This window comes from Staurois parvus, unplaced genomic scaffold (genome assembly GCF_062004578.1).
Source record: "Staurois parvus isolate SC_StPar_1 unplaced genomic scaffold, SC_StPar_1.0 ptg000734l, whole genome shotgun sequence".
Taxonomy (NCBI): Eukaryota; Metazoa; Chordata; class Amphibia; order Anura; family Ranidae; genus Staurois; species Staurois parvus.
In genome coordinates, this window is record NW_028318530.1 from 1,349,673 (window position 1) to 1,377,000 (window position 27,328).

Below are 27,328 nucleotides of genomic sequence, written 5' to 3' on the forward strand. Positions count from 1 at the left end.
TCAAGGGGTTAACTATGTGCCTACCAAGTGTAATATGTGCTGCTTTTACTCACAGATCTGGCTGTTTTTTCTCCCTGCTTTTCAAGGAGAAAAAACAGTCAGATCATTGTTCTGTTTATACAGAGTTCTGTGTGTTTTGATAGCTTTCTGTGCATCTGCTGCACGGAAATGTCAAGTAGTGTAAGACACTCTGCCCAGTTCACCTCTGTAAACTACAGACCTCCACCTATGTTATTGAGAAGAAGAGAAGGAAGGTATTCTGGAGTACTAACTTCTTCCTGTCCTAGGGAAAAGAAGTTTGTGTCTAGGTTGCTTTTGTGGACCTGACCAGATGTGGGAGGATATAGATAAACACATGTCTCCTTACATCTGGTAGGTCAAGGATTATTTGGGTCAGGTTTTTTCTTCATCACAAGATGAAGGAAAAAGACAAAACAGACACAGATTTCATGTATGTGACATCCATCCTTATTCTGACCTGACTCAACAGGGATTGGTCTAAGATCTCCTGCAGAGACAGGACAGTGAGGCATCTGACTGTAAGGGGCCTCATTATGTTGGTGATATATACACACGAAGTGTGACAATTTCATTCCCAGAATGTTTGTAGCATAGCACTATGGTGGTGGGTTACACAGCCATTCGCACTCGAGCGTGTTCTGACATGTTCTAATAAATACAAAAAGGGTAGTGCAGCGCTCAATCACAGACTCATATCAAATACAAACAAGTGAATAAATAATACAATAATGCTTATAAATATATCAAAGTGACACACGAATGATACAAATGAAGCCAAGACACTATTACCAAATATCAAGGTGATTAATCATAAATAATAATAAACGTGCCCCCCTCACTCCCACTCTATAACGTGACCAGTGGGTAAAACTATTCCAGGTGGGTATGCACAGTTCATAAATGGTAAGTGATGGTGCATTATTGTATTATTTATTCACTTGTTTGTATTTGATATAAGTCTGTAATTGAGCGCTGCACTACTCTTTTTGTATTTATTAGTTCTACTGTATGGTATCAGTCTGAGGTGCTTATAACGATAGGTACTCCATTAAGCGCAGGAGGATAATATCATATTTTCTGACATGTTCTAACTTCTACTCACTTGGGTCACAGATCAGTTGACTCAGTCTTTACAGAGTAGTAGAAGAAATAGCAAGTGTGTTGTGGGCAGAAAATGAGTGACAGGTATCTGAAGCACAGGTTTAACATCAAATTTTGCATGAATATTTTCAAAAATGCAAGTGAAACTTTAGCTGTTACAAGCTTATGATGAACATTTCATGAAGAAATCTAGTGTTTCTAAATGTCGTGGGTGGTTTAAGAAGGGGCGAGAAGATCTCCAGGATGACGCAAGAAGTGGACAGCCAAAAACGCAAAGGACGGATGCAAATGTGTACAGAGTGCAAACCCTCGTACCCTCACATCAAAGATATAGTGTATGAATGATGGCAGAAGAAATGAACAGGGAAATGGTGAGGTAAAGTCTAACACAAAATTTGGGAAGGAAAAAGATTTCCACAAAGATGGTGCCTCAAAAATCTTCTTACAAGATCACAAAGAATGGTGTCTTCAAATTTCATCTGATCTTTTGCAGAATGTAGAAGTGTTTGACAGGGTTATTACCGGTCCATTCCAGGAATTAAATTGTTGTACCATGTATATTACAAGAACATCTGAAAGCATATGCTTTAAACCTTTTTTTCTAGTACTGGTAATATATGGCTACTCGTTCAGCAAAAATTGATTTTTTTTTCCCTAGTTTGTCAGCCTTAAGGCAGATATATTGACAATCTGTCTAAATAATCTGTGATGCAAAGCCAGTAACATGGAAGGAATGACTTGTCACAGATCCAAGATAATTCAGTGTCCTAAGAACCCAGGCTGTGGAGATGGACAAAATAAATGGAGAGTTCCACCCCTCATATTTCATGTCTTCTTCAGAATATATTCACTAAAAAGACCAGTAAATCCAAACTTCAATTTAGAGAATATTTAAAGTGCACCTGTCACAACCCTGGGAGATTCAGGATGTGAATTTGAGGAACACAATACATCCGCAGAGGTTGTCTTCAGGGGAAACCCAAAGCAAACAGTAGTAGATGCAGATAAAGACATAGATACAGACAGCTAAATGTAAATACAGACCATGCCCCTGCCACCACCTGACTCCCTCTACTGGTCAAGGAGGCTACTAATTACATTAAATTTCCAATTCCTAATTTCTCATTTTATATATATATATATATATATATATATATATTTCTCTTATTTGCAGGTGTTATTTTATTGTCTACTTATGAAATTCCATATTTGATTATCATCCATCACAGTAAAAGTCTCAATATATAGATAAGCTAGTCCTTTGTACTGATATTGCTCAGTCGTTTTTTATACAGTACAGTATATACCTCTGTCTGAGATTGCTTATATCTATATCTTTATGCCTCTCTTGCAAATATCTTTCAATTTTAAGCTATGGTGCTTGTTATATATTGTTTTATATTTCTGTGACTAGTGTCTTTTTTATTGCCAACTGTTGAGTTGTGTATCTTTTTAGGCTAGTTGCTACTGCAGCCAGAATGATTATTATGTATACAAGGCAATCCAGTAGTTACTTGTAGTCCTATAAGCTTACTCGGGTTGCTATTATCCTTATTTTTTGTTGCAGCAATTTTAATATTTATATACTGTATTTTCTGAGTGTAATGTTGTCCTGAATATATTATGGCCATTGAGAGCTGAAATCGCTGTGTTTAATAACGTCCTGGGCATCAGGTCTGAAGAAGGAGCTACCATGCATGCTCCAAAACACGTTACCGCCCCCTTGACTTCAGTTACGGTTGTTGTCCAGCTTGGTCCCAGAAGCTCCTGGCGGCCATCCACCACTCCGCACCACTGTGCTGTTAGGAGGACTACATCTCTACTATTGGGACTGACCAACTCAGTTACACCACTTTCCAGTAAGCATTTTTATTCCTTGTGCATAATAAACCTTCACACATACTGCACTTAAGAGCGCCTTCTCTCTCCCTGTCAGAGCCTGCTACTCTCATATGGAGGGCGGCTGAAAGTGCACTATGGATACCTACTTTTTCACATTGCCCTACAGACTTTCCATTTAATCTGATAAATACTATCCTGGATTTCAGGTGGTCTTCCATACCAGAGAGGCCTATACACCCTTCCATTTGTTGTTGGATTTTTCTACAATATACCAGCAACTAAAGCCGCTAGCAGTAATCATTGTTTTCTCCTGGCAGGGACGACTCCCCCCACCAGGAGAAAACATCAACACACAGTCAATCTGTGGTTGCAGGAAAGAAAAATCACAATCTATGGCCTGCCTAAAGCACTGTAGACACGGCCGAATATTTGGCCTGTATCTGTCAAACAGGCATGCTGGACATCCAGCATCCAATCAGATAATTAGTATAGCAAGCTCCTCCTGATCTCTTCAGGTTTGAACGAAAAAAAAGTGTGTACCCAGCATTAGCCTAGGAGAGGTTTGGAACTAATTAATATAACGCAAACACCACTTCACATAGTTCCATCTTTTACTCCTCTGTGTTTGGCAAGACCCAAGAAATCCATGTATCATTTACTTTTCCTGCATACGTATTGCACAGCCCCTACATTTTGGGTAACAACATCATACTTTTTGTCTGACTACACAGTGGAGTTTACCAGTAGTCAAGTCAATTGTTTGCGTTGTGCTCTGCTGTACAAACCTTATATATATGTACTTGTAACAGCGTATACCCAGAGATGGACGCGGTTCAACCATTTTGGCTTCAACCTCCATCCTTAGCCATCCTGACAAACTTATTTCTCCCTCATTCTTCCCCCCTCCCTTTCTGAGAGGCCCAGCGACATTTGGCCAGTATGTGTGTGTGTGTGTGTGAGTTAGGAATGTCACAGGAGGGTCATAGGAGCTATACAGCCCCCCCAAGGGAGCTGGGGCCTAGCTGTCAGCAGAACCTGTAAAATGTAACACCTCGGAAGAGATAAGGCAAGCTTTCCCAGGAGTTGAAAGAGATTACAACCTAATAAACCTAACTCAGCTTATGTGACAGAATCAGATGACCACTTTTCAAAATCCATTTTTTCCCCATGTCTCATATCTTGGAATATGAGAGACTTACATAAAAACCGGACATGTCGCCAGATTGGCCACAAGGAGGCGAACAGTTTGGTAAGTCACTCGCATGGTCTAGAATACATAGGAAAGCTGAAAAATAGATCTCGTGAACCGTTCAGTGTATAATTTCATAATTCATATCTAATCAATCCACAGACGTGTCTGCCTAATAATCTACCCGCGGGTGGAATGTCACTTGTGCATAGGAAAAGTTATGAGCCAAAATATGAGTTACAGGAGATTTTGGCTCTAGTTGAGGTATCCGCCCATACCTACTCGCCCTAAACGGGTATTGGTCCTTGACTTCAGAGACACCCCCTGCTGGGGACTACAAAATAGGCTGTCAGGCCTAAGAGTGGGAGTTGAAGACGTCTCCCATTTTAACATCAATACCACCTGGGGAGACCCGTGCCCTTTTGCTCTGAAACTTGGATCTGCTAACCCAGGACTTTGGCAAGTACCTTAACCCTTTCACCTCTCTCCGATATCTCTTTGCTGTGCTGTTGGTCTCTGTATATATATATATATATATATATATATATATATATATATATATATATATATATATATATATATATATATATATATATCTTAGTTACATCTTTTCTGTAAATATTTTTATTCATTTATTTCAGGTACTTATATAGCGCTGTCAATTTACGCAGCGCTTTACATATATATTGTACATTCCCATCAGTCCCTAATACTCAAGGGGTGTACAATCTAAGGTCCCTAACTCACATTCATACATACACATATTAGGGCCAATTTAGACAGGATCCAATTAACCTACCAGCATGTCTTTGGAGTGTGGGAGGAAACCGGATCACCTGAAGGAAACCCATGCAAGCAACCTCCTGTCAAATCTGTCCTTAAACATATTTTTCGGATAGTGCTTGCGCTACATCTGCAATACTACCAATGCAATCTGGATTTCTTTGTAATCTCTAGGTTTTGAACATGTATCATTTTTTGGAGAAGGCCTCTTCCCGTGCCTCTCCCGTTCTCTATAATGTTGATGTAGCAAAACTCCCCTTTAGAGTTTATATTATCATTGACCCACAAAGATTTGTTAATCGTTCTCTCCCAACCCCTTCCCCCATCTTTTCCTAAGGGCACCTATGTAAACTTTTCAGCTTATGCCTTTTCCAGTGCATGCCTTGAATTAGCTTCCCCTCACCCACTACAATTTCTAATTGTTGGTCATTGAATCTATGTTCCGAATGTTTGTTTATCTTTGCTTAATATTCAATAAAGCTCTTTGTAAAAGGAAACCCATGCAAGCATCAAGGAGAACATGCAAACTCCATGCAAGAGGTGTCATGGTCGGGAATCAAACCCATGACCCATTTACTGCAAGGCAGACGAGCTAACCACTAAGCCACTGTGCCGCCCACATTATTGCACCCGTTTGACCTTTTAGTAATAAATCTTTCCTTCTGAAAGTGTTGAACTGTTTCTATAGCGCTTTATTGAAATTTACGAATTCCTGCCTCTAAAGAGAACGCTACTGTGTTTGTTTAACCCTCTGTATAACCGTGTTATACAGACGATTATCTCAACTAGAGATGAGCGAAATATTCAAAAATTCGGTTCGGCTGATTCGCCGAATTCGCCGATTAAATTCGCTTCGTGCCGAATATATTCGCTGCGAATTTAACTTATAAAAAGGGTGTTTCTAGGCTTCAGAGAGCCTTTATATTAGTGCAGAACACTGTACCTTTAATTTAAATGCCCTTGGAGTCTGCTGGGGAAGAGAAATAATACTGTCAGTCAGTATGACATGCAGATGAGTGCCGTCGATCTTAGAATCACCGCACACTTCACTCATTTGGGCAGTCACGGGGCCAAAACCAGAGTGTGGAGCCACAGTGTGGCGGTGGAGGCAGCAGCAATGGGAGGCCATACAGCACCCTATGACAAAATGGAACCCACCAGCAGTGTGAGGAGACCTGAAAGTGGCACATGGCAGAGTGTGGCGATGGAGACAGCAGCAACGGGAGGCCGTACAGGGACCCATGACACACTCTGGACCTGGCAGCAGCATGAGGAGGCGGTACAGGGGCCCATGACAGATTACGGGCCTGGCAGCAGCATGAGGAGTCGGTACAGGGGCCCATGGCAGATTACGGGCCTGGCAGCAGCATGAGGAGGCGGTACAGGGGCCCATGGCAGAGTGGCGGAGCGTAAGCAGCTAAAATTGAAGGCCATGCAGAGGCCTATGTTAAAAAGTCCCCCCAGCAGCAGCGTGGGGAGATGACTATCAAGAGACAATGGCAGAGTGGCGGAGCAGAAGCAGCTTCAATTGAAGGCCATACACAGGCCTAGGTTAAAAAGCGGAAGCCGTCAGCAGCGTGAGCAGACGACAGAGACACATGGCGCAGGGTGGCGGTGGATGCAGCAGTATTCGGAAGCCATACACAGGCCTAGGTTAAAAAGCGAAAGCCGTCAGCAGCGTGAGCAGACGACAGAGACACATGGCGCAGGGTGGCGGTGGATGCAGCAGTATTCGGAAGCCAAACACAGGCCTCGGTTAAAAAGCGGAAGCCGTCAGCAGCGTGAGCAGACGACAGAGGCACATGGCGCAGGGTGGCGGTGGAGGCAGCAGCAATGGAAGGCCATACAGCACCCTATCACAAAATGGAACCCACCAACAGTGTAAGGAGACCTGAAAGTGGCACATGGCGCAGGGTGGCGGTGGAGGCAGCAGTATTCGGAAGACATACACAGGACTAGTTTAAAAAGTGGAAGCCGTCAGCAGCGTGAGCAGACGACAGAGACACATGGCGCAGGGTGGCGGTGGAGGCAGCAGTATTCGGAAGCCATACACAGGCCTAGGTTAAAAAGCGGAAGCCGTCAGCAGCGTGAGCAGACGACAGAGACACATGGCGCAGGGTGGCGGTGGATGCAGCAGTATTCGGAAGCCAAACACAGGCCTCGGTTAAAAAGCGGAAGCCGTCAGCAGCGTGAGCAGACGACAGAGGCACATGGCGCAGGGTGGCGGTGGAGGCAGCAGCAATGGAAGGCCATACAGCACCCTATCACAAAATGGAACCCACCAACAGTGTAAGGAGACCTGAAAGTGGCACATGCCGCAGGGTGGCGGTGGAGGCAGCAGTATTAGGAAGACATACACAGGACTAGTTTAAAAAGCGGAAGCCGTCAGCAGCGTGAGCAGACGACAGAGGCACATGGCGCAGGGTGGCGGTGGAGGCAGCAGTATTCGGAAGCCATACACAGGCCTAGGTTAAAAAGCTGAAGCCGTCAGCAGCGTGAGCAGACAACAGAGACACATGGCGCAGGGTGGCGGTGGATGCAGCAGTATTCGGAAGCCAAAACACAGGCCTCGGTTAAAAAGCGGAAGCCGTCAGCAGCGTGAGCAGACGACAGAGGCACATGGCGCAGGGTGGCGGTGGAGGCAGCAGCAATGGAAGGCCATACAGCACCCTATCACAAAATGGAATCCACCAACAGTGTAAGGAGACCTGAAAGTGGCACATGGCGCAGGGTGGCGGTGGAGGCAGCAGTATTCGGAAGACATACACAGGACTAGTTTAAAAAGTGGAAGCCGTCAGCAGCGTGAGCAGACGACAGAGGCACATGGTGCAGGGTGGCGGTGGAGGCAGCAGTATTCGGAAGCCATACTCAGGCCTAGGTTTAAAACTGGAACCCAGCAGCGTGAGCAGACGACAAAGACGCACATGGCAGAGGATGGATCTGGCAGCAGTATGAGAAGGCGGTACAGGGGCCCGTGGCACAGTGTGGTGATGGGGGCTACAGCAACTGGATGCCAGAAAGTGGCCAATAGGGCTATATACTGCATGACTACATAGGTGGTTTTTATAGTACTTTATTTTGGCCTCCCTCTCAGCAGGTGTGAAAAAGGCCACCATTTTTGAACGGTAGCGAGGGTCCAACAAGGTGGACAGCCAAAAGTCATCCCTCTGTCTGATGGTTATTATTCGGCTGTCGCTACGCAAGCAACCGAGCATGCTATGGGCCATTTGTGCCAAGGAATGCGAGGGACTCCCTGCCTCCATCTCCACAGCATACTGCCACGGTGCGTCTGGGTCCTCTGTCTCCTCCTCCTCCACCAGATGCTCCTGCTCCTCCACTCCTGTCCGCTGAGTGGAAAAACCACCCATTTCACTCAATAATTCCTGAGCACCAATGTCCTCCTCTACCTCCTCCTCTTCTTCCTGTCCTGCCCCCACAGGGGTCATGCGGCGTTGAGATCTGTGCGCCACGTCTACCGCACCCTGACCAGCCATTGTTAACAGCATTTGTTCCAGGACGTGCAACAGAGGAATGACGTCGTTCATCCCATAGTCCTGCCGACTCACGAATAGCGTGGCCTCCTCAAAGGGCCTGAGCAAGCGGCAGGTGTCACGCATGAGCTGCCAATGGCTGACATCTAAGTTACACAGGGGAGTACCTTTATCCGCTTGTAACATCAGGAAATTGGTGATGGCCTTTCGCTGTTCGTAAAGGCGGTCTAACATATGTAGGGTTGAATTCCACCTTGTTGCAACGTCGCAGATCAGGCGATGCTGTGGAATTCCGTTCTGCCGCTGCAGCTCAAGGAGGGTGTGCTTTGCGGTGTAGGAATGGCTGAAATGCATGCAAAGTTTACGTGACATTTTAAGGATGTCTTGCAGTGGGATGGTGGATTTTAGGAACCGCTTGACAACCAGATTGAACACGTGAGCCATGCATGGCGCATGGCACAACCTTCCTTGACGCAGAGCAGACACCATGTTCTTTCTGTTGTCGGTCAACATGGTTCCGATTTTCAGTTTGCGCGGAGACAGCCATCTGTCGATTTCTCTGTTCATTACACTCAGAAGTTCCTCCCCTGTGTGACTACGTTCGCCAAGGCATACCAGGTGCAGCACAGCGTGACACCTTTGCGCCCTGCGCATGTGATATGCCGGTCGGGTAATGGGACTTGGCACGGGGGTGGCGGCTGAGGACACGGCAGAAGAAGAGGTGGTAGAGGCGGACATCTTTTGTGGACCAAGGACGTGCAAACGTGGAGGCAAAAGCGGCGTGACCTGTCCAAGTTGCTGGTGCGGCTGTGCCGGCACCACGTTCACCCAGTGGGCCGTAAATGACATGTACTGTCCCTGACCGTAGTTACAGCTCCACACGTCGGCGCTGCCGTGCACTTTGGCAGAGACCGACATGCTCAAAGACTGGCCCACCATCTCTTCTACATGTGAATGCAGGGCTGGCACTGCCTTTTTGGCGAAGAAATGCCGGCTTGGCACTCTCCACCGCGGCTCGGCACAAGCCATCATTTCTCGGAAAGGTGCTGAGTCCACCACTTGGAAAGGGAGGGACTGCAGCACCAGCAACTTGGACAGGAGGACGTTCAGCTTCTGCACCGTCGGGTGCGTGCTCGCAAACGGTTGTCTCTTGGAAACGGATTCCAAGAAAGACTGCTGACGGAATCCGTGAAGAGGAGTAGCAGGAGAAGGAGCATCTGAACGAGCCGAAGATGCCAACGAGCGACAACTCCCCTCAGCAGAGGTGTTGGAGCCTTGACTGGCTGATCGAGGGCGATTGACGTCGGGTGACGGAGCAAGTAACGGAGCGGGTGATGGAGCGGGGGCTGGGGCAGGCAGAACCGCCGTATCTTTATCACGGTTTTCCCAGGCCACCGAATGGCGACGCTGCATATGCTGACGCAACGCTGTAGTCCCAACATTGGCCCCCTGGCCACGCTTGACTTTCTGGCCACATAGTCGACATACGGCTACGTTTACTTCCTCGGGCGGCTTGACGAAAAATTGCCACACCGCCGAGTAGGAAACTTTGCCCCCGCTACTCCTCACTGGCTGACTGCTACTTCCTCCGTGCACACCGGCACCACTACTGGCCGTGGTGGTAGGCTGCAGTGGAGCTGGTGCTCTACTCCGTGGCCGTTTGGCTCCACTGACACTGCTGCGACCCTGCTGCCTCCTGGGCAACCCACCGACTGTTTTGCTCGCTGGCAAGCTGGCACCCTCTTCTCCTGATGATGCGGAAGCAATAGCCTGATAACGACGAGGCTGCCAAGTGCGATCAGCCTCATCATCATCAATTAGGGTCTCCGCGTCACTACTAGCCCCCTCGGCTGCGTGTGGGTCAGGAGACAGACCTGTCTCTAGACCGGCTACCGAGCCACTCTCCTCGCCAGTACTTCTTCGCCTGGCTGCTGAAGAGGCAGATGTCTCCCCCCGTTCCTGACCGCCCTCTGTTAGCTCTTCCTCACTGTACAGTGGGGCTGAGCCCACAGCATGCGATACTTCGCTTGGTGAGGGAACACCAAAGGACAGGGGCAGGTCGAGGACACGTGATTTCAGTGGGCTTGCTCCCGGGCCATGCCAACTAACGGTTGTGTCTGACGTACCCACCGACCGTTGGCTGTAGGTGTCAGAGGTGACCTGGGAAGAGGAAGACGACCGAGTCAACCAATCGATGACGGCAGGGTTGTCGGTGGAGACACGACCGCTGGATGACACCGGGAGCACTGGCCTCTGGCTGCGACTAGTGCTGCCTCGACCCCTTCCTCTGCTGCCACGTCTGCTCGCTCCTGAAACATTGCCTCCTCTGCCACTCCTCTGCGTGTTGTCTGACATACTCTTTAATTCAATAAGCACCCCAAAAATAAAACCGGATTTAACTCTTTGAACGTACAATAGTGGTTGTGAAGCAGAAAGTCAGTTTATTTAGCACAATCGGTCAATTGCAGCTTGCCGTTGGCTGGAAACTGTACGTTTATGTCACTGGAATGCACTAATCACCCAAAAAATATTACCGCCACCCGGCATGTAAATGGATCTAACTCTTTGAACGTACAATGGTGGTTGTGAAGCAGAAAGTCAGTTTATTTAGCACAATCGGTCAATTGCAGCTTGCCGTTGGCTGGAAACTGTACGTTTATGTCACTGGAATGCACTAATCACCCAAAAAATATTACCGCCACCCGGCGTGTAAATGGATCTAACTCTTTGAACGTACAATGGTGGTTGTGAAGCAGAAAGTCAGTTTATTTAGCACAATCGGTCAATTGCAGCTTGCCGTTGGCTGGAAACTGTACGTTTGTGTCACTGGAATGCACTAATCACCCAAAAAATATTACCGCCAGCCGGCGTGTAAATGGATTTAACTCTTTGAACGTACAATAGTGGTTGTGAAGCAGAAAGTCAGTTTATTTTGCACAATCGGCAAACTGCAGCACCAACTGTGCACGACAGCCACCAAAAAAAAAAAGGGTGTATGTCACTTTAAATTTTCGATTCTTTGATAGCTGTGGCCCTGAGTAACGATTCTGTGTCCCCGAGTAACGATTCTGTGTCCCCGAGTAACGATTCTGTGTCCCCGAGTAACGATTCTGTGTCCCCGAGTAACGATTCTGTGGCCCTAAAGTCTCTGTGGCCCTAACTTTGTCCCTTAATACAGACAGGTCTGTCTCTCTTGAATGACCGGAGGCTAATGGAGAATTCTAAGATGGCCGCGATTTATAGCTCCACCATTACACAGTGCTGGCTGGCTGCTGATTGGCTAATGCGATCACATGTCATGATTCATGACTTATGAATGCATTATGGGTCAGCGCGCCTTGTCTGCGCGCCTTCCCAGAGATCCCCGCCCCATCTTCTCTGTCCATTTTCTCCTGTCGCCACACATGTCGCCGCCATTTTTGGGAAAATTCGATTTGTGCATCCGAAGTTTGCTAATCTTCGGATTCGTCGCGAATCGAATTTTTCCAAATCTTCGGAACGAATTCCACTTCGTCATGTTCGATTCGCTCATCTCTAATCTCAACCATTATAGTGTTTTAGCTGATATTGCAGAGTTTCCTCTTTCTCTGTCCAAAATGGAGGTGGTGGCAGTGTGAAGGGCTAATTGCGTAATTAACCTGACCCAGTAACAATCGCTCAGGCTGCCGGTACATCAATTGTGGTCCAATTAGCTGGAAAATCTTTGTGCAGGGTGCAGCTGGATGTGGCATTGTTACGCACGTGACATCGCGGTTTTAGATCGGCTAGTCCTTTGGTCACAAGTTTGGGGAGAAGGTCTGGGGTCTGACGCCGCGATCATGACAGTACTTATACTTTCTAAAAAAACAAAACACTTATTAAAGTCTTACTGAAACAGAAATATGTGTGTTTCCACTCACGTATAGCCAGGAGGCAGAGCTCAGAAGTTGCTATCAGGTGCCCAGTAGTATATTTCCATATGGATGGAGAATGCACTTGTACATGTGACAGTGTAAAGGGCCTGTGCCAACGGGCTTTTGTTCGCTTCATTCATGTTTTGCATTCCCATACAAGCCTTTGGAGATGGGAAACCCACTTGAAGCAGTTCAAATGTAGGTCATGTGCACTGGTCGGTAATTTCTGAATGAACTCAGAAACATGTCAAACTGATGCCATCGACACAAACCCAAAAGCTCAGCTCAGCCTATCATAGCTATGTTCTGGAGGGGAGTTCTTGCCACTATCCCAGAGAGCAGAATATATTTTTTTTTTCACCTTAAATAGTGTGTATTAACATGTGTGTGCTGCTTGAAGTTTTAGTTCACTGGAGTATTCTTCCATTATAACTGGACAGAATTCAGTTCTGCAGAGGAAAATGTATCTAACTTTACCCCAAATCTTCTTGGTTAAAGCTGAACTCAATTGTGATGAAAAGATATGGTGGTATGTGTACTCTTAATGAATCTTTGTGTACTTTGTGTATTTCTTTCAAATCTATGCAGTGATCCAGTGTGAAATTTTGCCTCTGTGCAGGAACTTCCTGTAATAAAGACTGACCACTGCTGCTCTCTCTCCTTGTGCAGGTTGACTGGTCTTGTCCCCGCCCTTTTCTGTAGGTTCCTGCAGGCAAACTGTAGTGGGAGGAGCCTGCTGGCTCCCTCCCACAGGTCGGTTTTGCTCCACAGGCTATAAAAAAGCACAGTGGTGATGTTACTGCTACTTTTACAAGGATATTATCTCTGTTAGCAAAGGCATTTGGTGCCCACAAAGATTTATAACCTTTGCAGCTATTAAGAAATATAGTTCAGTTTTCAAGCATAATCCAGATTCTACAGAAGACTCACAGTTGCTCCCATGATACTGGCAAAATTAACATTAAAATCACAACAGTGAAAGCAATTCCAATACAATATCACAAATGGCAAGCAAGCTTTTCCCATCCAGCACTGCTGTACTGTACGGCGTCTGTTTTTGTTTTGTCGAATTCACTAGAAGCTGGGAACGTCACATGTGCTGGCTGGATTTCTAGCTTGTTGTAGCCCATTTACATTCACAAATCCTCTCTTACAATGTTGAGGAGAAAAAGAATACAAGACATATTAAGCGCTTAAGACATAAAATGTAAACCCAAAAGCAAATATTTCTGAGTAGAAGGGGACTACTCTACCTACTGTGCAATAGCATGCAACACCTCCCAGTGGGCCTAGTCCTTTTGCACCTTCTAGATTGCATGTTGAGCAGCACATGCCTGATTTGCAGTGCTCAACATGATATGTCTGACTTAGCAGAAGGCTCCTAAGGGTTGGTGGACAGCCAATGAGGCACACAGCCTGTCCATTCTGGTGTGCAAAGAACTTGCCATTCTGATGGCAAGTATACTGAGAGCCAGTATTTACATTTACTTCTTCATAGGAGAAGGCAAATGGAGCTGATCTCTAGGTTCACCAAACCCAATGTGGATCACAGCTGCCAAAGAGTTGCCATTCTTGTGATTTGGCAAGCCACGTCCCCCAACTCCACAGCAGTGGCACAGCTTGGTCAAGAACACACTCCCAGCTTACTAACTGGACAAAAAGGAGCAGCCAGCACAGTGCTTACTCGTCACTCTACTAACTCTTCCCGTCACCATGTCCATAGTCAGCATCACGTGCGCAATATCAGAGCTGGAATAAATGTTCAAATCATTATTACATTTTTATTTAATATTTTCTTTTGGCTTCAACATTTATACCTCGCTCCTAGTGTCCTGAAATAAACCATCACGCGATCCCCCGCCATCGCAGTCCAACATTCCTGTTCAAGGAAAAAAACCAACATCCAGAACTACAGGATGGGAATAAAATATATGCTGCAACTTTCTCTGAAGATCTGGATTTCATTGATTTGGCAGTGATCACATCTGGACAGATGATGCTGGCACTGAACTACAGGTAGACCAATTTTAAAGACCAGCTTTCCTACTCAATCCTAGCAATGCATATGTTCATTAACTAAATGGCATGCCATACTCCAACGCACTGTAAAATAATTCCACTTCTGGATGTATATGAGGCCATATTTCCTGCTCTCACTTTAAATCACAGCAGAGCTCATCAAACAGCATGTACTATGCAGCTGGTTTAGACACACATGGAACATCTGCAGCATTTTACACTTGTGCAGTCCAGCTTATGAAACAGAAAAATGAAGAGTGGAGCCAAGTGTTTGCATTATGTCACAGACTATAAAGGAAAATCACTATGTAAAGTATGTCTCGGCCGAAATGTGATGGGTTCAGGTACGTGATTTAGAAAGCAAAAAAAAAATAGAAAGCTCATGTAGAGCAGTTGGCTTTATTTACGTAGGGAATGAAAGCTGTGAACTTGGACTGTGCAGACAAGGAAAATTCCAATGTAGAATTCTGATAATTTTCATAGGTTTTATTAAAGTGGACCTGAACACAAAAAAGTGAAGATCTGCTGTGTAACAGGTGAACATCTAAAGATGTTAATTGAGGACATATACTGCGGTGGGGTGGCAGCTATAAGTACCGCAACGCACTGGTACGTCACTGCCTGTTTGCGGGTTTCAGGTGTGTGAGCTCCCGCCTGCCTACTCTGCTGTGATTTGACAGATCACGGCTAATGATTTGTGGCCGGGACCTGCTGATCAGCGGTGTTGAATCACAGCCTAGAACTCTGTGTTGACAATCAACACAGGGCTCTATATAGGAGGGAACAAACACTTTTTTATTTTCCCTAATAATCAGGGGGAAAAAAATTGATTTGTAGTAAAAAAAAAAAAAAAAAAAAAACAACAGCACACAGTACAAACTTGTTAGGCACACAATTAACCCCTTGATTGCCCCTAGATGTTAACCCCTTCTCAGCCAGTGTCATTAGCACAGTAAAAGTGTATTAGCACTGATTCCCACTATAAATCACTGATCACCGCCATTACTAGTATAAAACAATAAATAAATAAAAACTCCAGTATATTTACACACCAAAAACATGTAGGAGAATACATTGTAGCCTACATTTATGAAAAAACTTGATTTTTTTTTATTTGAATTTGTTCTATAGCAGAAAGTAATAAATACTGGGATTTCTTTTTCGAATTTAGTCTTTTTTAATTTAGAACAAAAAATAAAAACCCAGTGGTGATCAAATACCACCAAAACAAAAGTTCTATTTGTGTGGAAACAAATTATATAAATTTCATTTTGGTACAGTGTTGCATGACTTTGCAATTGGCAGTTATAGCAAAATATGGCCAAGACATGAAGTGGGTAAAATCTTCCAGAGCTCAAGTGGTTAACCACCCTGAAAGATTTACTTCTGAAAGAGAGAAGTGTTCTTCTAGTGCCTTGGAATTCCAGTACCTTGAGCCACATGCTGTATAAGTGCAAGGCAGTGGTCTCCAAACTGCAGCACTTTGCAAGGCTTTATCCAGCCCTTGGGGCACTATTCCTCCCAATGACACTAATGATGGGCAATATTTCCCCCCCCCCCCCCCGACACCAATGATGGGGCACTATTCCTCTGACAGCAAATATGGGGCACTATTCATCCCACTGTTACCAACAATAGAACAATATTCCTCCAGCTGATGCCAATAATGGGGCACTCTCCTACCCATTGATAATAATGGGGAACAAATAATCCCACTGATACCAATGATTCCATCTCCTATTGACCACAGGCACAATGTACACTATATTGCAAAAAGTATTGGGACACCCTTATCATTGGATTCAGGTGCCAGATTCCAATCACCTCCATGGTCACAGGTGTAAAAAATCAAGCACCTAGGCATGCAGACTGCTTCTGCAAACATTTGTGAAAGAATGGGTCGCTTTCAGAAGCTCAGCGAATTCAAGCGTGGTACCGTGATAGGTTGCCACGTGTGCAATAAGTCCATCCGTGAAATTTCCTTTCTACTAAATATTCCACAGTCAACTGTTAATGGTATTATAACAAAGTGGAAGAAACTGGGAACAGCAATTTCGCCACAAAGCAGTAGGTCACGTAAAATGACAGAGTGGGGTCAGGACACAGAAGTGGCCATCTGTCTGCAGAGTCAATAGCTAATGACCTCCAAACATCATGTGGCCTTCACATTAGCACAAGAATAGTGTGTAGAGAGCTTCATGGAATGGGTTTCCATGTCCAAGCAGCTGCATTCAAGACTAACATCACCAAGTGCAATGCAAAGCGACAGATGCAGTGGTGTAAAGCACGCCGGCACTGGTCTCTAAAGCAGTGGAGACACGTTCCCTGGAGTGACAAATCACCCTTCTCTGTCTGGCAATCCAATGAAAGTGTTTGGATTTGGCGGTTGCCAGGAGAATGGTACTTGCCTAACCGCATTGTGCCAAGTATAAAGTTTGGTGGAGTGGGGGGGGATTATGGTATGGGGTTGTTTTTCAGGGGTTGGGCTTTGCCCCTTAGTTCCAGTGAAGGGAACTCTTAAGGCATCAGCATACCAAGACATTTTGGACAATTTCATGCTCCCAACTTTGTGGGAGCAGTTTAGGGATGGCCCCTTTCTGTTCCAACATGACTGTGCACCAGTGCACAAAGCAAGGTCCATAAAGACATGGATCAGCGAGTTTGGGGTGGAGAAACTTGAGTGGCCTGCACAGATTCCTGACCTCAACCCAACAGAACACCTTTGGTATGAAATAGAGCGGAGACTGCGAGCCAGGCCTTCTCACCCGACATCAGTGCCTGACCTCAAAAATGCACTTCTGGAAAAATGGTCAAACATTCCCATAGACACACTTCTAAACCTTGTGGACAGCATTCCCAGAAGAGTTGAAGCTGTTATAGCTGCAAAGGGTGGGCCAACTCAATATGGACCAAGACTGGGATGCCATTAAGGTTCATGTGCGTGTAAAGGCAGTTGTCCCAATACTTTTGGCAATTTAGTGTATTTAACTTTTACTCCCACTGACCACCAAGCCTGAGGCACTGTTTATTCTCCCCGAGACCGGGACATTTTCTATTCCCACTGATCCCAGTCAGGTCCTCCTAAAGTCTGGTGTACATTACACTGGCCCTTTGTTTAGAAACTTTGGAGAACCCCTGTATTCTCAGCACTGTTGCCCCTGACTGCTAGTCTCAAGATTTGGTGGTACCTCTACTGTGTTCCTCATTATTCTGCTTGCTAAAGACACAGCTGTACTGAGGACCTACAAAACAAAAGGACTCCACTTCATTCATTGAGAGAACCTGTGTTTCCTCCACCTCGCAGTTTCTTAAAGTGTTACTAAACCCAGGACCCTGCATTTCACTCTATCTGGTCTCCCACAGTACACAGAACATGGAATTATTTTAGTAAATATAAACTGCTAAATACCTTTTCTCATCAGCAGTTAGAGCAGTCTTGTGACTTCTATCAGTGTCCAGCAGAGCACTGGTTAAAGCGTGTAGGAGGAGTTTTCATTCTGCTCTAGAAGGATGCAGAACCCCTGACCTCTGTCTGGACAGTGCTGATTGGCCCTGTGCTGATCACATGCACTCTAAGAAAAAAAAAAAAACTCTCTAGCAATACACACCAAAACTGAGCATGTGCAATGTGTCTCTACATGATATGTCTTATCAGGAGATAAAAAGGGGGCACTGGAAGAAAGGGAGGATCAGAGAATTCAGGATCAAACAGCATTTTTACACAATGCAGAGGATTAACCCCTTAGGTTCAACAGTGAGTATATCAAGCATGCTTTACTGAATATATAGACTGATTTTACTGTTGTCGGTTTAGCAACACTTTACTATTCCTCCACCAGACATCAGGCCACCAGTAATCAGGGTGGCAAGCTCCACACAAACAGTGATGAACAAGGCATGATAAGTTAGTAACAAGAAAAGATCAGCTGCAGAAAAATTATAGGTAATACTTGGTATTAGTGCTTTGCCCTCTGCTAGCTTTGTGCCACAGTACAGGTCCTCAAACTGCATGCTGCAGTGTCCTGAAACCTTGAGTCTCAAGGAGACAAGTAGGAAAGGCAATACAGTTATATTTAACAATGATATTCTTAAAGTGTTTCTGAACACAGGACCCTGCATTCACTACATCTGGTCTCTCACAGTACACACAGAATGGAAATGCAATTAATTTAGTAAATATAAACTACTACTAAAGCTTGTAAGAGGAGTTTCAATTCCACTCTGACTGTCCTATGAGGCTGCATAACCCCTGACCCTCTGTCTGGACAGTGCTGATTGGGAGGATGAATGTGATCAGCAAAGGGCCAAAGAAAACTGAACATGTGCAGAGTCCTAGACTCCTAGAGAGGTGAACTATCAGCAGATGTTTATTTAAGTAAAAGACATGTCATCCACGTGGAAGTAATATCGTTACAAACAGAGCTGCAGAAAAACACTGACAAGCCAAAATCAAAGATGGCCACCAGACCTTCGTGAGGCACCGGTGGCATGACGTCACAGCATACAGAAAGACTTCCACGTGGATGACATGTCTTTTATTTAAACACTTAACATTACTATACTATGGGCACCCTTCTTTTTGGCTCTATATTGAGCAATTAATCCACAGAATCCCATGTGATACTAAGCTGCAGAGCAGCTCCAGGATCCAGAGGAGGATTTTCCTTTCCAGGCTCTACATCCACTCCACCTTAAAGAGGACCTCTGGCTGATTTCATCTTACATATTGTACTGTGTATTTTAAATGCGCATCTGGTGAGTGTGCATTTTTACCATTACTCCCTGCACTTCACCGAGTGGAATAATTGTCACATGGAATATATCTTCACCTGAGCACAGGATTTCCACTTCACACCAATAATTAAGGACAATATATCACACTCATATTGGACGTTTATTTATCGTATATAGTCATATCAAATATAACACAATATATACGAACTTTGCACTTTAATAATTATTTACACTATTTTAATATTAATATTATTGGATGTTTTTTCAGCGCTGCACTTTGATTACATATGGGCATTAAGTACTGTTTGTGTTACCACTGGAAAGATCTCTCTGCGTACTGTGTGGTCACAGGCAGGAAAAGCAAATATCCTTCCAATCTGGACAGACGGTAATAAAACAATTTTGTAGAGTGGTGAAGGATTACAATAAAAACTTTATAGGAGGTCATAACCCTTCCCCATTCACAAATCCAAAAATATGTTTTAACTGAAGTTAGGATTTAACACTTGAAGTATACCAATTAGTACCCTCAACTGTAAGGAATCTTTCAAAAAGCATTTTTAAAGCTTCCTTACCTTTTTCCCCCACTATGCTAATCTAGCTGCTAACCCAACCTCAGATCTCATACCCCTGTCCCACAGAAGTGAATGAGGTTATAATGTGCACACATGGGTGAGGAAGAAGAGACACCTGTATAAGAACAGAGTAATGGAACTCAGTGGGCCCAATGCCATACAGTTGCAAGAAAAAGTATGTGAACCCCTTGGGATTCCGTGGAGTTTTGCATGAATTGGGCATAAAATGTGCTCTGAACGTCATCGAAGTCACAACAATAGAAGAACACAGTCTGCTGAACACAATACTACACAAACATTAGATGTTGCCATGATTTAATTGCACATAACATGTAAACATTCACAGTGCAGGGAGGAAAAAGTATGTGAACCTTTGGACTTAATAACTGGTTGACCCTCCTTTGGCAGCAATAACCTCCACCAAACGTTTCCTGTAGTTGCAGATCAGACCTGCACAACGATCTGGAGTCATTTTGGACCACTCCTCTTCACAAAACTGTTTCAGTGTAGCAATATTCTTGGGATGTCTGGTGTGAATCGCCACAGCATTTCAATCGGGTTGAGGTCAGGCCTCTGACTGGGCCACTCCAGAAGGCGTATTCTGTGCTGTTGCAGCCATTGTTTTGTTGAATTACTTGTTTGCTTTGGGTCATTGTCCTGTTGTATCACCCATCCTCTGCGGAGCTTCAGTTGGCGGACAGATGGTCGTACGTTTTCCTGCAAAATGTCTTGATAAACTCTGGAATTAATTTTCCCATCAATGAAAACAATCCGTCCAGGCCCTGAGGCAGCAAATCAGCCCCAAACCATGATGCTCCCTCCGCCATGTTTTACAGTGGGGATGAGGTTTTGATGTTGGTGTGCTGTGCCTTTTTTTCTCCACACATAGTGTTGTGTGTTCTTCCCAAACAACTCAATCTTGGTTTCATCTGTCCACAGTATATTTTGCCAGTAGTGCTGTGGAACATCCAGGTGCTCTTTTGCAAACTTCAAACGTGCTGCAATATTCTTTTTGGACAGCAATGGCTTCCTCCGTGGTGTCCTCCCATGTACTCCATTCTTGTTTAATGCTTTCCTTATTGTAGATGTATCAACAAAAATGTTAGCATGTGCCAGAGATTTCTGTAGGTCTTTAGCTGACACTCTGGGATTCTTCTTTACCTCATGCAGCATTCTGCGCTGTGATCTTGCAGTCATTTTTACAGGACGACCGCGCCTAGAGAGAGTAGCAACAGTGCTAAACTTTCTCCATTTGTAGACAGTCTGTCTTACCGTGGACACATGAACATCAAGGCTTTTGGAGATACTTTGGTAACCCTTTCCAGCTTCATGCAAGTCAACAATTCTCGATCGTAGGTCTTCTGAGAGCTCTTTTCTGCGAGGCATGGTTCACATCAGACAGTGCTTCTTGAAACCAGTAAACCCAAAACAGGTGTGTGTTTTTTAAGGGCAGGACAGCTGTCAGCAACACATCCAATATCATCACACTGATTGGAGTCAAGGTTGGCTCACTCCTGGCTCCAATTAGCTCTGGGAGAAGTCATTAAGCTAGGGCCTCACATACTTTTTCCTCCCTGCACTGTGATTGTTTACATGTTATGTGCAATTAAACCATGGCAACATCTAATGTTTGTGTAGTATTATGTTCAGCAGACTGTGTTCTTCTATTGTTGTTACTTAGATGACGTTCAGAGCACATTTTATGCCCAATTCATGCAAAACTCCACGTAATCCCAAGGGGTTCACATACTTTTTCTTGCAACTGTAACTTAGTAAGCATTTAGCGAACGTAAGGGGGTTAGACTAGCATTGTGGAAAGGTAAGGAAACAAACAAAAAAAAATATCACAAGAGTGGGTGACTTTAAATGGTCAATGAGAACAAATGGTAGACTGGAGAGGAGGGTCAGCTTTCAGCAGTTCCTATCAATCTGTTTCAGCAGCTTCAATATAGGGATTTGGTGCTAGAGAAATAGATAAGAAGAGAGTGTGACTGAAAATTAGTAATTCTTTCATTGCTTTTATAAGGCCTTCAATGATGACTTTTACATGAGAGGGGCTCACTAATGGAGTCATGTTGCAGGTATGGATCTGGGTAACACACCTACAGTGTAGATGTTGGAGGGGGGTAACGTCATACAATTTTGGCAAATACTGCTGTTCCATAAAATAAAAGATGCATGGGATTATGGATTTGTGGCATGCTGCTGATTACATCCTTTGCCGTCCTCCATCTTACTTTCTCTGAGGAATGGACTCCCCCACAAAAGGTTCTTATATGTTTAATGCATCTAGGTTGAAAAGTACACAATAGAACTGCTCAAGATGGCGGTGCTCTAGGTAACAGATTAGATGCCTATAAATCCATGTCTGGTTCAAGCCTTTTGTTGCATATCTGAAGGCAAATGCACAAGAGCATTCTTTATGACCCAGATAAAGATTTACTTCTGCTTGTTCTTTTAAAATGAACCAAGAATTATATGTTGCCCCATTCTTTCAGCGAATTGATCTCAGCTCTAGCTGTAGTAGGTGTAGGTAAAGGCAGTCCCACACTAATAAACACTATCAGGTATCTGCAGGCGCAAGAACCATTGTTTCTCTCCATGCCAGCACCCAGTAGTAGTAAAAAGATACGGAATACAAGGATTTTTCACCAAAGATACCGCAGATTAGAATTTCCTTCTGTAACGCAGATTTTTGTCCATCAAGTTTTATGTAAAATAAGAAGACTAATAACCTGAGCTTTATGTATTGATTTATGTTGCTCCATATGTGGCAGATCACAAATCGCCTGAATGTGTGTGGGCTAATCCAGCCCCTCTGCAACAAATTGCGCAATTCACAAATCCCAACAATCATGATATACAAACCATGCGATTAGCGACAAAGCTAGCAAATCACTGTCCCTGTTATTATAAAAGTCAAATCACAGTTTGCCTGGAAAGGATTGTATGTGCTTGGTCAGCAGCAAATAGCTAATCGTTTCAATTATCTATACATACTGTACATAAAGAATATGTAGACTCTGCTCTTTTAAAACAGCATGTTTTCCTACAACACAGTAAAGGCAAACTATATTTTGTTGAGCAACTCAGTGAGGTTAAAGTAGAATTCCAGCTAAAGCCTGGCTAGTCATAAAAATTCTCCCTCCCACCTTGTAGCACCTATGCCAACTAACCTACACTTACCTATTATCAGGCAATTCAGTCCGGTCACGTGATCCCATGTCAGCCACTGGTGGAAATGGTATGACTAAGCACCATCAGGTGTGGAACGCATCAACAGGTCTTGTCTTTCTGTTGGTTGCTATGATGTTGTGTTGACTTATTGGATTCATAATACAATTGCCTTTTTATTTTCATCAGTGTGCAATCGTACTGCTTGTTACGAGCCACATCAACACCGGTTCTTTATTGGGATATGAGTGGTGTGGTGTGTATAAACACTGCTGTTAAATTCAAAGTCCAGATGTTCTAAAATACAACAATCAGTAGGCTTTTACAGGATGTATGACAAAAATGCCTAATGATGGAGATTGCAGGCTACTTGCTTACAGTAACCGGCAACCTCCATCACTAAGCACTGTCGTGATACAGGTTGAACTCCATGGCTCATGTATGGGCTCAAGGTAGCACTCATTGGAGCTGTATTTTGAAGTATGTATTACTTTCAAATGTTAAATGTCAAATTTGGGTTACTTTTTTTTTTTTGCTGAGAAATTCTCTTTTCAGGAGCTGCCCTTTAAGAAGGGTTCAAACTATAGAAAGTACATTATATGTATGAAATAGATCCTAGGGGTAAAAAAAAAAAAGAAGAAACACCTACAGGGAATGCCGCAGGCCAGTCATGATAAATCTGCTTTGTGGACTTTGTTGCATTACAAATCCTAGATCTCTTCAAAAGATAATTAATCATGTAACTTTTAAAAACACCCTGAAGCCAGATGATACAACTATGTTGTTCATAATACCAAATTACATTCTCATACTTTAGAAAGAAAATCTCTGGAAAATCTGTTGCCCAATTGTCAAACCCACAAAATAATTATTTTGTTCATAGACAACATATGGATTTCCAGATTCATCAAATGTTCATTACAGGACTCTTCCTGCCCACAGTAGCCCATATGCTACTATTCCGTAATATCTTATAGATCTTCAAAATTACAGTTATCTTTATAAGAAATTATAAACTTTAATGTAGTTTAATACATGGATATTGCAGTCACTGTAGCATAAATGTACTATGTTTACTGCATAAAAATCCACACTAGTAAAACTAATTGAATAAATTTCACTTGGTGTGAGCAGCTTAGAGTTCTGAGTGCAAATTTCCTTTTTTCAGTTTACAGCCACATAAACTTTAGATTTAAATGTGACAGTTCACAGTGCCTGTTTATTTGCTGCTTTGTGTTTTCTTTTACTAAGGACACAGTTTGACTTAAGGGATGGGTAAAAGAGTACAACTAGGAATAACCTTTTAAAGTTCATCTCAAGCTCCCTGCATTCAACCTGGTGGCAGCAGACAGACATTGAAAAATAGGTGCTGGGATGTGAAGAGGGTAAGTAGTGCTAATTTTTTACACTGGGGGGGGGGGGAATAGAAAAAAAAAATTAAAATTTTGATTTGATATTAAATTACTCGGGCAAAAAAAAAATCTTTTGTGGTGCCCAAATGCATTTACCTGCCTTATGCATATGCAGACATTTGTTTCTTTTATTCCCCGATTGTGACATCCCGTACAGTACTGTAGATCTGATCAGGGAAAAAAAGAAACTTAAGCAACGATAGATGATGTGATTTTCTTTCCTGCAACCACAGATCGATGGATCAACTTCAGTACAACCAGCCTGTCCATACATGGATCGAATCTGGGCTGGTCCCTCTTAAACCGTCCGAGATTCGATCCACCATTGGCCAGCTTTAACTACAAAAGATACAGTTTTTCAGATCCTGCATGATCTGGTAGTAACCGAAGAGATAAATCATACTAAATAATATAGAAAGGTGTTACTAGTTGAAAGGGAATACAGCTTAAAATGTTAATTGATTCAAATTAGAGTGGTATTTTTTTTTTTTATTTCAAAACAAGTCCCATTACCATAATTAAAAGTGTATCTAAAGTAATTTTGTTATCTTGATAGAGTTCTATGATCAAAGCCCCCTTCATGATTTTTTGTCACCTGTCTTCACATTCAGGAGATTTCCCTTCACTTCTCATCCTCTAGATATAATATAAAGTGACAGTAAATCTTTATAAAATGAAGGAAATCCTCAATAAGACAGTAGCCACTAAAAAATGCCTGACCATTGGAAGATTTCCCTTTTTCTTATTCTGATGACAACCCAAGATTTTGGATTTTACCTTATTGTAGTCCAGGTCATAATGGTCACTTGGGCATATAGAGAAGAATTTCAGACAGCAATAAAATAAATGACACGGGTTCTAAACCTTCTACGCTCTATGCAACTCGAAAAAGTCTTGGCCTTTGATGTTCTTCAAGATATTTAAAACCAAAAGATGCTCATAGGAAAGTAGCTGTATCATGGTAACAGCTTATGGCCCATTAACATTATGCACATTTCTGCAATGCACAGTGTGGTGTGTTGTTAGTGCCATTTACGACCCCAAAGGCCTGTACAGTAGAGTGCAATGCACATGCAAAGAAAGGCACCACAATGTACTTACCATTAGTTTTTTCTCCATTGTGGTGTATTGCCATTAATAAAGAACAAGTTACCTTAACGCATTGCATGTTAAGTGATTATTTGCAGTGAGTTAACGCACGTGTGCCTAGTGTGAATGGGTCCTTAAGCAGAAAATGTGAGACTTACCTACAACAGAACTGTACCAGCCATTAATAGAGCATTCAGAGATCTGAAATCCAAATAGATCATTAGAGGAAAACTATTGTGAAAGCTCGACAAGCTGAGACAGCAGCATTGCAGCCTTTTGTTACGTATGCGTGAGAAAACTTATCTGTGCTGAAAACATGTTGCTGCGGATGTTGTCCTGGAGCAGACAAAATGACAGAAAGAAAACATTTTATGTGCACAATGAATACGTGCTGGAGACTGCAAACATCACTAATTCTACCAACAGGCGTGGAGGAGAAAGACTTACATCTGCTAATAGGATCATTAAAAAAAAAAAAAAAACAACCCTAAAACTTGGGTAATAAAAGTTGTAGAATTTCAGGGCTTGAAGTAAGTGTCTGTAAACCCAAACCCAACTGTAACCTGTAAACTCCAAGAGAAGGTAAAGAGGTAGATTTAGTCAGGCTTGGTTTGCACTGTGGGTTCCGGGAATCACATCGAATTCCGCATTTGTAACCACCCACAGCCAAATCGAACTGCCCGTGTGAGACTGCCATTCATTCTGATTGGCAGCTCTCACGCATCTCAGCCCACAGCACAATCATGGAAACCGCATGGTCAAAAAGACCATGCAGTTTCCCTGTGGCCGCGTTTTTATAAAGGTGCATGCACCTTTTTTCTGCAGTGCATGTGGCACAGCAGCCCAATCAAATAGTCGTATGGCCAGCACTAGTGTGAACAGAGCATAAAACCGGTGCATTCAGAATCTGGTGCAGCTGTGCACGGTAGCCAATCAGCTTCTATTCAATTAAGCTTTGACAATAAAACCTGGAAGCTGATTTTTTTTTCTATGCAGAGTTACACCAGATTTTGCACTCATGGGTTTTAGTAAATAACCCCCAAGGTGTCTAGTGGGAGGGGAAAGAGTGTTATTGTGGCTATCTTTTTCACTGTCCCCCACTGATGACTGTCAGCAGTCAACTGGGCTTTGGCCCGATTCAGTGTATTTGTGTCAGGTACAAATCAATGACAGGCTGAGAGGTTCAGCAGCTGTCCACACGTATTTGTTCCTAGCTGTACTTAACTGCGCCCTGAATGATTATGTTGTGTGTATTGCACTAAACCAACCATTTGTACACAATATTCCCATATAATCCTTATAACTCTACCCCCTCTACATTACACATTTGGAAACGTCTTTATTTGGTATCTTTTTCAGCTCCTACTTCCTTATTTCTCACTTAGGCAAGGATGACAAACCCCATCCAAATGGCCACAGACTACTGGGACCATGTTACATATATCAGAAGGCTACAGGACCAATCTACCCTGGCAGGCTGATCATGCACAGCAAGGAGCTGGCTGTAAGTCGTTAGGAAGTGAGAGCCGGCTCCCAAATCCAAGATGATGGCTTGGGAATCTAATAAGCTTTGAAGATTTTCCATGGTGAGTACATGCTGCCGTACTTTGTGGACTAGTAAAGCACATCTTTCTTAAAGCTCAGTAGCCACAGTACTTTTGTAAAGACAGTAAAGTTCCTCTTTAACCTGATCAATGTGTAGTTACTCCTTTTCTATCCACAGGCCGGCACAGTCCTTGACCAAGCTGTATTACTTTGAATGCAGTACAGAAAAGTGAGGTCACAGCCTGACTGTCAGGGATGTTTGTACTACAAAACTGGCTGAACAGAATCACATTAGGTAAGGCAGTTCATACCGATTTATTTCAAATATACAGTAAACTGAACAGTTTACCTACACTTCTTCCTTGCAATATACCTAAAGGCAACACTCTTTTTCTTAATTTTGGATAGAGAGGAGAGGGATAAGGAAATGTCCAGTTATTAAAACTGCCTGGTTCCCTGT

The 27,328-nt window shown here is 43.7% G+C and overlaps 1 protein-coding gene across 7 annotated transcripts in view; it reads right to left on the reverse strand.

The window, feature by feature from the left end:
* LIMCH1 (LIM and calponin homology domains 1) overlaps window positions 1–27,328 on the reverse strand; it is a 370,228-nt gene that overhangs the window by 280,955 nt on the left and 61,945 nt on the right. The gene's annotated exons all lie outside the window — the stretch shown is intronic.